At 46.1% G+C, this 12047-nt stretch overlaps 1 protein-coding gene across 4 annotated transcripts in view; it reads left to right on the top strand.

The window, feature by feature from the left end:
- MINDY2 (MINDY lysine 48 deubiquitinase 2) overlaps positions 1-12047 on the top strand; it is a 104743-nt gene that overhangs the window by 1515 nt on the left and 91181 nt on the right. The gene's annotated exons all lie outside the window — the stretch shown is intronic.

Raw genomic sequence — 12047 nt, 5'->3', positions numbered from 1 at the left:
AAAGGACTGGGAACCAGAAACTCCCATGTTCTAATCCTGTCTTGAATAATGATTTCCACTGCAGCCTTGGATACGTTATTTTAACTTCTGTCTCAATTTTCCCATCTATAAAATGGGGATAATCCTTATCTACAATTCATAGCATGGTGTTAAGATTAATATTTATAAGGGGATTTGAAAAGGAAGTAGACATTAATGCAAAGTAGTAATTTGCATTCTGTTTTAAAACCAACCAGAGTGGGTTTTTCCTCTCAAGAAGAGCCAATAATCTAACCCAAACAGATGCACCTGTTACCCCACATACTGTAAGATATTGTGACAGCTCAGGGCAATTGCATCTGTATTTCCCCTCATTGGTCCAGTGAAGGGCACCCACTCTGAGGCTTCTAGCTTCTCAGCCATTTCCTTTGTGAGTGGAGACTTCCCCCCCTCCCCTTCACCATGGTATTTCCAAGATGCACAGTTCTCTGCCTTCATTATGTTGTTTGCAGCACAGACAGAGGTTGCCTGAGGATAACAACTTGCTTTCTCTTCAGAGATGGTCAATGCTTGTAATTGCTATAGTTATAAGTTACATGTTACACGTTCATTACAGCTTCAGCTCGGAACAAACACCCGGCCTTATGAGGCCTCGGCAGGCCCAGTCCTTCCATTCCTACCCTAAGGAATGGGGCCCTCTGTGGACCAGGGGACCTGGCTGTTTCTTCGGTCAAGAAGGCGGCCTTGAACCAGTTTAAAACAAGGTTGTTTATTCTTTGTCTGTTGGTCCCTGGATAATCCATTTTGACCTAGTGCAAACCTCTCCAGATGGGTGGCTTCAAAGGGTTGATAACAGAAGAAGTACATTAGCATTCCCCATCCTTACTAGTGAAAATACATACAAAGACACAATAATACACAATTGCATTCTTAATACACTGTCCCCCAAAGGTCTTAACCCTCATTCAATAAGGTTAAACTTTATGGAATTAAGTTAATCTTAATTCCATAAGGTTTGTTCAGGATATTATCAGTCTATCACGAGTATCGCTCAGGCAATCAGCACAGGAAGGCTTAGTGGAAGAAGTAGTTTTTTTGAGGAATTTGAATGAGCAAGGGAAAGATAGTTGGCACTCCTGGAGTGGGAGGCTGTTTCAAATGTAGCAGTTGACGTGAACAAAGTAAAGAGCCAAAAGTGGTTAAGAGGTAGGTGTTGGGAACCTTCAGGATGTACAAATGTCAGTGGAGGTTTTACCATTGACTTAAATGGGAGCAGCATTGGGCCAAATATTCATACAGCTTCACTACTGAAATGGAGATATCTTTAGCATGTAGGGTGGCAATCAGAATTGTACTATATTATACTTTCGTAGTTAGAAGTGAAATTTGGTGGGTCCAGAGTCCAGGGGCAAATACACTTCACCTTACAGTAAGTTCTGTGGGATCTTTAATGACCACAGAGAGCAGACAAGACTTGCATTTGGCTCAGGGAAGACCCTCAGAGATCTTCAGTATTTTCATTGAAAAGCACAAACATCCTTCAGCTCCAGGCGGATATGATCTTACAAAGCAAAAACCTACTTTTAAAATTAACCGAGACTGTCTCTTTCTCTAGAGTGAAGTGTTTTTGTGCCGTATTTATATGATGAAACCCCAGATTAGGATGTTTGTATTAAGAAACTGTATTCTCCTACTAAATAGAGGGATTTTGTTTTAATTAGACAAAGATAAGTGTTGTTAATCTAACAATTATTAGTGGGTTTTTTTGGTAAAAATCATGAGGAAAGATATCTCCTAAATATAGTCTAGTCATATATTTCATTTCTCATTAGAAAGAAGGGTGCAGTCATTATGACTAGGGCTCCATGTCCCTCACTGAGGTTGTGGAAGTCATGGAGTCTGTGACTTCTGCAGCAGCCAGTGTGGCTGACCCCACCCTCTGGCCGCTCTGGGCGGCCTCGCAGCTGGCTGTACTTTTCTGCTTTTGACAAAACAGAGGGACGCACAGGAAATGAAGAGATAGAATAGTAAAAGGTGGGGGGAATATGGCTTTTTTGTTGTTTTTTTTGGATACAAGATGGCTAGTCAGTTATGGATGGATGCTTTGGGGCTGGCAGGTTGGCCACAACAGCTGTTGCTCTGGATCCTGGCTTACCTCTCTAGTCAGGGATGTAATTTGCCTGGCCTTGTCAGGTTCCTCTCCTTCACTGCTCCTTCTAAGGCTGGACAGACCTAGGTGGGCTGCCTCGTCTTGTCATGCTGGTGCTATGCGGTGCAGTTGGTCTTAGGATTGAGTGGAAAAGTTGAAACAGAGAAAGAGGACAGGAGGAAGATAGTGGAGGGATAAAAAGGGGGAACTCTGGGGGTTCCCATTGTGTGCCAAGATCTGAGTTTCACAACAAAAATTTTCCATTACTATCTCACCCCCCAAAGTCTCTTCTTAGGGACCTCAAAAATGGGATGTTGAGTGGAATAGCCCCTCATTATTTTGTCCACCACTTAGGCTTAATTTTTGCAGCACTAAATTGGGTCTGTTGATTTCTGGTTCTATACTCTTCTTGTTTACCAGAAGTGATCTTAACACAGTCCTTGGCTGGCCTTAGTAGACTGTCTTTTGTGTTTATTTTTAAACAATTTTATATAACAGATAATTGGGACAGTTTATGAACCTTTACCTACTTTCCAGCAGTTAAACTCACAGTTGGAGTAGAACCTGTGATGCCCCAATTATTACAATGTATAATATGTATGTATAATTAACTCTTACACTCCACCCAAAATTGTACTTGACTTTTGTACAATATGATCATGTGCCACTATGTATTTATTTGAGTGAACAGTGTAATCTCTGATTTTATAAATAAGGTAACAGTGTTTCCCTGAAAAATCCAAAGTCTCTCTAATTTCAGGACCTATCCTAATATTCCTGTTAGTATTACAGAAGAGAGTTCTGTCCTCATTTATGTAAATCCCAGCAGATTGGCTACCCGAAGTAGCTGCTAGCCAGCTAAATTGGTGAAACTGATTTCACACTGAGTGAGCATGCATGCATTTCAGAGACCTCCACTTAATTTGTTGTACAGTAATATTGCCCCCCCCCTACATTTAATTAAATCTCCTGGTTAATGTGCCTCTCCCCCCCACTTGCTTTACTTCCCCACCACCCCCTCCCAAACTATAATCAGATATATGTTGACACTGGTGAGAGTGGCAAGCTTATTGGCAGCTGATCTTCACCACATTTGTATGTAGCTGGCTACTGATCCAGGCTGAGGGATAGACGTCCACATTCTGCTCACTTTCCCTACACCATGGGTGAAAACTCGATTTGTGGCAGGGAATTGTGGGGATGGGAACAAGGGACTAAAGACTGAGAGTTAGGATAAAGAGATTGAGCATACTGTGTGTGTTAGGGAGAGATATCATGAGATATCTAGAGTGGAAATACAGAGCAGAATGCAGCAAGGATGTAGGGAGAAGAAAAAGTGGGGGGAGAGGGAAGAAAGATTAAAATGTAGAGAATAGAACAGTGATATCTGTCCTCCTTTCCTCACCCACCAAACCCTTTACCTCCATAGGTGTTTGTGTTTACCTTGAAAATCTGGTCACCCTATAGACAAACATGTTATGGTCTCAAACTATTGTAACTAACATTTACAGCAACTCAGAGTAAAGGGGTATGTTATGGTTACAGGGCTAACAGCATCTCTGTGCCTTTTTTGAGTGCATCCCCGCAGGTGACTTGTGCTTTTACCTATCCTGGGGTGGAATTCCACAACTCTCCAACTCTTAAAGTAGACACAGGATATTGTAGCCCTGGGTATCAACTGTTCTTACCTAGCAGGTCTGACTGACTTCATACTCTTGTGGTTCTTCCTTTCAGGAGTCTGAACAGAAGCATATGGTGATCAGACTTCTTAAAACCAATTTATTATTTATTTTAGCAATAAGAGCAAAACATTTAGAAAAGAGGATTTTAAAACAGTTAACACCCATGCCTAATTTACCTAAAGGCTTACCATCCTCTGATGGTAATCTGGGTACGCCTAACTTCTTCAGGCACCCCATCCTGTCTCTCTAGTCCCTCCCCTTGATAATTACCCGATTCTCTTGGGAATGTTCCTTTAACATGCCAGAAGTCTTTCATGTCCTGTGCTTACAGGAGTTTTGTAGATTAGTTGCAGAGGGGGCAAAATCTTCAAAGTTAATCATGGCGTTGTTCCTTAACAACCCTCATGTGTTTGCAGAGATGTAGTTTTTCTTAAGCCATTCCTTCCCTTCTTGCCTGTTTGTTTTTTTTCAGACTCTCTTGTTGTGTTAAATCAATATAGTGATACAGAAAACATCTAAATAATTAGGTTAATATACAGGATTCATAGTCATAAGACTGGAAGGGACCTCAAGAGGTCATCTAGTCCAGTCCCCTGCACTCATGGCAGGACCAAGTATTATCTAGACCATCCCTGACAGGTGTTTGTCTAACCTGCTCTTAAAAATCCCCAATGATGGAGATTCCACAGTCTCCCTAAGCAATTTATTCCAATGCTTAATCACCCTGACAGGAAGTTTTTCCTAATGTCCAACCTAAATCTCCCTTGCTGCAATTTAAGCCCATTGCTTCTTGTCCTATCCTCGGAGGTTAAGAACAATTTTTCTCCCTCCTCCTTGTAACAGCCTTTTACATACTTGAAAACTGTTGTTATCTCCCCCCCTCAGTCTTTTCTTTTCCAGACTGAAAAAAAAAATTTTTTTTCAATCTTCCCTCAAAGGTCATATTTTCTAGCTCTTTAATCATTTTTGTTGCTCTTCTCTGGACTCTCTCCAATTTGTCCACATCCTTCCTGAAATGTGGTACCCAGAACTGGACACAATACTCCAGTTGAGGCCTAATCAGCGTAGTGTGGAGTAGAAGAATTACTTCTTGTGTCTTGCTTACAATACTCCTGCTAATACATCCCAGAATGATGTTCCCTTTTTTTTGCAACAGCCTTACACTATTGACTCATGTTTAGCTTGTGACCCTATGACCCCCAGATCCCTTTCCAAAGTACTCCTTCCTAGGCAGTCATTTCCCATTTTGTATATGTGCAACTGATTGTTCCTTCCTAAGTGGAGTACTTTGCATTTGTCCTTATTTAATTTCATCCTGTTTACTTCAGACCGTTTCTTCAGTTTGTCCAGATCATTTAGAATTATCCTATCCTCCAAAGCACTTGCAACCTCTCCCAGCTTGGTATCCTCTGCAGACTTTATAAGTGTACTCTGAATGCCATTATCTAAATCACTGATGAAGATATTGAACAGAACCAGACCCAGACCTGTTCCCTGCGGGACCCTACTCATTATGCCCTTCCAGCATGATTGTGAACCACGGATAATTACTGATAAATACTTTCTGAACCCTTTGCGGACCCACCTTACAGTAGCTCCATATAGGTTGCATTTCTGTAGTCTGTTTATGAGAAGGTCATGCCAGACTGTATCAAAAGCTTTACTAAAGACAAGATATATCACATCTACCGCTTTCCCCCATAAAACGGTTAACCGGGGCTCGACCCTCTCCAGGGCGGCGGGGAACCACACCGGCTCCCTACATACAATTATTGTTCGGGGAATTAGTCTGTCCATGGGGGTCTCCCTCGGCAGCCCTTGCGCTAACTGAAATAAACAATGGAAGCCCAGGCCCCGGGTCAGGGCGGGCAACAATGAGTCACGGGCTCAGACCCTCAGGCAGGGCTAAGCAGGAGCAGTACAATTAATAGCAGGCCCAGGCCCTAGGTCAGGGCTAGGCAATGCAGAGTCAGAGCTCAAGCCCTCAGGCAGGGCTGAGAAACAACAGTAGGCCCCAAGCCTGCTCAGCCCTGGGAGAGGGGGAGACTGCCACCCACGGGTTGGGTGGCAGGGGGGATATAGGCCCTCCCACTCCACTGCGTCCCAGCCCGGGGCCCTAGCAGCAGCAGAAGACTCGCTGCTTAGTCAGTGGGGATCCTGGCCGCAACACACTGACATGGGCTCTGGCAGTGCTGCAGCCAGATGAGGGTTGGCTGCCCCTGGGCTACTTCCAGACTTCCCCTCGGGTAGTACCTGGGACTGGGTGTTGTCCTCTGGGGGATCCAGCACCATAGGTTCCTCGGGGTAGCGGGCGAGTGGCAGGCCCGGCAACTCCTCCGGGTAGCGGCCACCTTGGGCTGCGGAGTTTTCCCAGTCACGAGCTAGGCTGGAGACATCTGGTCTCTCTAGCGGCTGGGGCCTTACTGACCTCTGAGGGCGAGCCTTTATACTTCCGGGTCGCCGCCTGAACCTCTGAGGGATGGGCTCTTCCCTTTCCGGGGCGGCTGGGAGCCACACGGCCTCACTACATCCCCCCCCCCCCCCCCATCCACAAGGGCTTGTTATTCTGTCAAAGAAAGCTATTGGGTTGGTTTGACACAATTTGTTTTTGACAAATCCATGCTGATTGTTGTTACTTATCACCTTGTTATCTTCTAGATGTTTGCAAATTGATTGCTTAATTATTTGCTCCATTATCTCTCTGCGTACAGAAGTTAAGCTGACTGGTCTGTAATTCCCTGGGTTTTCCTTATTTCCCTCTTTATAGATGGGAACTATATATGCCCTTTTCCAGTCTTCTGGAATCTCTCCCGTCTTCCATGACTTCTCAAAGATAATCTCTAATGACTCAGATATCTCCTCAGACAGCTCCTTGAGTATTCAAGGATGCATTTCATCAGGCCCTGGTGGCTTGAAGACATCTAATTTGTCCAAGTAATTTTTAACTTGTTCTTTCCCTATTTTAGCCTCTTCTGATCCTACCTCATTTTCACTGGTATTCACTGTTAGACCTCCAGTCACCACCAACCTTCTTGGTGAAAAGCAAGATACAGAAGTCATTAAGCACCTCTGCCATTTCCACATTTTCTGTTACTGTTTTTCTCCCCTCATTGAGTAACTGGCCTACCCTGTCCTTGGTCTTCCTCTTGCTTCTAATGTATTTGTAGAATGTTTTCTTGTTACCCATTATATTTCTGGCTAGTTTGATCTCATTTTGTGACTTGGCCTTTCTAATTTTGTCCCTACATACTTGTGTTATTTGTTTATATTTATCCTTTGTAATTTGATCTAGTTTCCACTTTTTGTAGGACTCTTTTTTTTTTTATTTTTAGATCATTGAAGATCTCCTAGTTAAACCAGCGGTGTCTCTTGCCCTACTTCCTATCTTTCTTACGCAATGGGATAGTTTGCTCTTGTGCCCTTAATAATGTCTCTTTGAAAAACTGCCGCGTTGTACCCGCAAGAACAGAAAAGACCACCTGTTCGGCCTCCAAGAAGAGGGGAAGATGACATTGTAAATCGTTTCGGACGAACGTGGAGAAGAAAGTCAATGCGAGAAGAATGGCGGACGTGTTGTGATTGGCGCAGACTTAACAACAGCTGAAGACCGATCGATCCAGGTGGTGAAAAACTGCCAACTGTCTTCTATTATTTTTCCCCTTAGACTTGCTTCCCATAGGATCTTACCTACCAACTCCCTGAGTTTGCTGAAATCTGCTGCCTTGAAATCCATTGTCTTTATTTTGCTGTTCTCCCTCCTACCATTCCTTAGAATCTTGAACTCATCATTTCATGATCACTTTGACCCAAGCTGCCTTCCACTTTCAAATTCTCAGCCAGTTCCTTCCTATTTGTCAAAATCAAATCTAGAACAGCCTCTCCCTGGTTACTGTCTCCGCCTTCTGAAATAAAAAATTGTCTCCAATACATTCCAAGAACTTGTTGGATAATCTGTGCCCTGCTGTATTATTTTACTAACAGATGTCTGGGTAGTTGAATTCCATCACTACCAAGTCCTGTGCTTTGGATGATTTTGTCAGCTGTTTTTTTTAAAAAAAAAAAAGGCCTCTTCTTCCCAATTAGGTGGTCTGTAGTAGATCCCTACCATGGCATCACCCTTGTTTTTTACTCCTTTTATCCTTACGCAGAGACTTTCAACAAGTTTCTCTCCTATTTCCATCTCAATCTCAGTCCAAGTATATACATTTTTAATATATAAGGCTACACCTCCTCCCTTTTTTCCTGGCCAGTCCTTCCTGAGCAAGCTGTACCCTTCTATACCAACATTCCAGTCATGCATATTATCCCACCAGGTCTCTGTGATGCCAACTATGTCATAGTTTTGTTTGTTTACTAGCATTTCGAGTTCTTCCTGCTTATTCTCCATACTTCTTGCATTAGTATACAGACATCTAAGATTTTATTTCCCTCCCCCCTCCAGTTCTGTCTCGTCCCTTTATCCCTGCTATAACAGCCCATACTCCCTCCAAATTCCAAACCTTCTCCCAGGTCTCCATGTTCTTGCCTGTGGGCTTTGATCACCTGCCCCCTTCAAACCTAGTTTAATGCCCTCTTCACTAGGTTAGCCAGTCTGTATCCAGATATGCTCTTCCCCTTCCTCGATAGGTGGACTCCATCTCTGCTTAGAAGTCTCTCTTCCTGGAGCAGCATCCCTGTTCGCCAGCTCCCTAACTAACTATAGTTAGTTAGTTGTTTCTCTAAGTTTCAGTTGCGAGGTCCTTCTCTTCACCCCTCTCTCCTCCCCCTTTTCTTCCCCGACACCGGGGCAGGCCTTGGTTGCCAGGTTTCAAATCTTGTGAAGTGTGCGGTAAACTGATGCCAAAAAGTGACTTGCACACATCTCGTTGGAAGTGTCTCCGCGAGAGTCGCCAAAAGGACAAGTGCCGCATTTGTAAAGGGTTTCGGACGAGGGCCCTTAAGGATCGTGAGCAGAGCCTCAGAATTATCCTCATGGAGGCAGCCCTCCACCCAGAGTCCGACCCTGGGTTAGCAGAGCCTGTGCCAAGCACCACCTCCTCGGTGCACAGTGCACCGGCGTGTGAGCCAGCACCAAGAAAGGAGGCTAAGGAGTCCCAGCACCAACATGGTGCTGAACAAAAGACTTCTGGCAGGTGCTGATCTTGGTCCCCAGAAGAAAGAGGCAGGAGAGAGGGCACTCTTCCTGTCCTTACTGCTGGCTCCTTAGGCTTAGAAGACCTGAGCCCACCCAGCCTACTTCGGGCCTAGCAGCTCCCAGGGGCTTGTCAACTCCTGCCCCACAAGGGGTTCAGTCGAGTCTGGCCCACTACCATTCTCCGGACCATCATGGCCAGGACATTCAACTCCCCTCCACTCCGGAGACTTTTGAGGCAGTGCAGGACCTTATTTGCCTGATGGCACTGCCTTCTCCAAGGAGGGATGAGGCACTGGTGATAACCTGGCCACTATTCCATCTAGGGACAAGCCAGCAATGATGTCACACCACTCCCCATCTCTGGCACGCCACTCCCCAGTGCCGGCCACCCATGTGGGGGAACCGCACCAGTCTCCAGAGGCCCAGCACCACACATCAGCACCACCCAGTATTACTCCTCCATGTTCTTCTTTTTTTGGAGATAGGTCCAGTAGCAGGAGATCTAGATCTAGGCGTCACCACCAGCTTCCTCTGGCATCGTGGCCACCTCAGTGACAACCACCAGCTCAGTGGCTTTCTGGACTCCCTGGGCTTATCAAGAGGCCCAGGGTCAGAGCCAGGCGTCGAGATCCAGGTCTGCGTCAGTCATGTCAGCATCCTTGATCCCCCTTGCAGCATCTGGCACTGAGACTATCTCGGTGACTACGCCGGTACCGCCGCATGTTGCTCTGACTTCGGCACCAGCAACCATTTCGGCACCATCGGCACACCAGCCACACGAACAATGTGACTCTCTTAGTGCTGAGGGCAGTTACCAAGGCCATGTGTCGGTGCTCTCATCCTCACCAGATGAGGCTGTTGCAGGCGCTTCAACGGCCCTGGCCTTAGAGGATAGAAGGGTCGTGCAACAGTTGTTGCGAAGGGTGGCCCAAAACCTGGGGATCCAGGCAGAGGAATTGGTAGAGGATGCTGATCCTGTGGTGGACATCCTTGCCCCCTCTGGGCCTTCGCATATTGTACTGCCACTCATCAAAACAATAAATGAGACCACAAAAACTTTGGGGAGACTCCGGGCTCTTTGCCCCCTACAGTGAAGAGAAATGACAGACGCTATTTCGTCCCCTCAAAGGGATACGAGTATCTCTATACTCATCCTCCACCTGACTCCTTGGTGGTAGATGCTGCAAACCAAAGGAAGCACCAGGGGCTTCAGGACCCTGCCCTAAAAATCAGGAGGTGAAAAAGGTGGACTTGTCTGGGAGGAAAGTCTACTTCACCAGTGGTTTGCAGCTCTGCATTGCAAACCAACAGGCCGTCGTTAGTAGGTACTCCTTTAACACCTGCAGAGCGATGGCCAAGTTTGCCGAGCTGCTACTACCAGACTCCCATTCTGAATTTAATGCCTTGGTCTGGAGGAAGGCAAACTTATTGCTAGGGCCTCTTTGCAGGCTGCTCTTGATGTCACAGCCGCCCAAACCATGGCTACAGGGGTGGCCGTGAGAAGGTCCTCTTGGCTCTGGGCCACCTCATGAAATCCAACAGACCATTTAAGACCTACCCTTTTGAAGGTCAGGCCCTAGTCTCTGAAAAGACGGACAGTAGACTGCACAGTTCAAAAGACTTGAAGACCACCCTAAAGTTCCTGGGCATACACCCCCCCGCCATGCAGCACAGGCATTTCAGACTGCAACCTCCTCTGCAGTTTTACCAGCAAAACCGACAGGATGGTTCCCAGGGGAGGAATAGAGCGGCAGGAAGAGGCTGCACCCCTCTTCAGACCATGGCTCTGGCCAGACCAAGCCTTCCTCAGGCCAGAAACAGGCTTTTTGAAGGAATTAGGAGATACTGGGAATAGAAGCCCTTGCTCCTTGAGCTCCCGAGGAACATCTTCCCAGCAAAAGGGGTAGGGAGTTGTATAAGGAATTGCTTGTGAGAAGGGTACCTAAAGAGAGATGGGGGTGGAAGGGCAGGCGGGTAGGCAGAGAATTGGAGCGAATATCCCCTTTCTACTGTGCGTAGTACCCAGTGGTCCAATGTAATATGGGCCCAGGCAGGGCAGAAAGGGGATAGTCGTAATGAGAAGGCAAGGTGGGGTAGATCCAGTTCCTGAGCTGGTGCGCCATCCTTGTGCTGTTGTTCTTCGAGATGTGGTGTTCATGTCCATTCCAATACCCTCCCTTCTACCCCTCCGTCAGCACCAAGAAGAAACTGACGTGGGGTTGGCACACCTGGGTCCTATATTGGGTGCTATGAAGATGCTACTCCAGAGGGTGCCCAGGCCAACCCTGCGGATACTGCTAGAGATAAATCTTCCGGCTGTTGTGTATGCAGTGTGCGCACATCTGATTGGAATGGACATGAACAATACATCTCGAAGAACAACAGTTACAAGATGAGTAACTGTTTTATTTAGGCTGTAAGTACTTTCTAGCCAAAATATTTAACTGCCACGTTGAGAGGAAGTGTCTTAGATGTGGTTGAGCTCACCCTTTTGGTGACCCACCAGATTTCTGTGAGACGATCCAGACGCTTACTTGCCTGCACATCAGTAGGCTGCAGCACTGTTTCTTCCCTTGGCCTGTTTGGCACATGTCCTGGACACCAACAGTGTGTGTTACCTCTTCACAGAAATGGAGCAGTGCTGACTCACCTGTGGCTTATGTAGCCCTCTCCCAAACGCCACCTGAAGAGATAAGCCTTCTGCTTTACAACTTCAAGGGGCTACATGGTAGGTATAGCAAGTAACACACAGACACTTTGCACAGAATTCTAACACATTGCTTCTTACTTAATCGCATGAGAAATACACAGATCTATAAAAATAATCATCCCTACATGCCTTTCCCTGCCTGAGTTTCCTCACCACTCCAGAGCATTATTTTGGTTGTGGACAGGGTCCTCTATGGGTTCCAGGATTATTTCCTTGCAGCTGTATGACTTCTCTGTCAAAACATGGAGCCTCTCTTCCTAGGTCAGCTTGCTTACTCTGACTGTGGCCAGACCATCCCCTTCCCCTCTCCTTCCTATACTTCCTGTGTCTTACTGTGAATTTTCCCCTGACCCACCCAGCCTCTATGGCCAACATCAGTATGTTGGTGTCTTT

The sequence above is a fragment of the Trachemys scripta genome, chromosome 10 (assembly GCF_013100865.1).
Source record: "Trachemys scripta elegans isolate TJP31775 chromosome 10, CAS_Tse_1.0, whole genome shotgun sequence".
In the NCBI taxonomy this organism is placed as follows: domain Eukaryota; kingdom Metazoa; phylum Chordata; order Testudines; family Emydidae; genus Trachemys; species Trachemys scripta.
The sequence above is the reverse complement of the archived record's forward strand: the minus strand, read 5'-3'. Positions and strand labels throughout refer to the sequence as shown.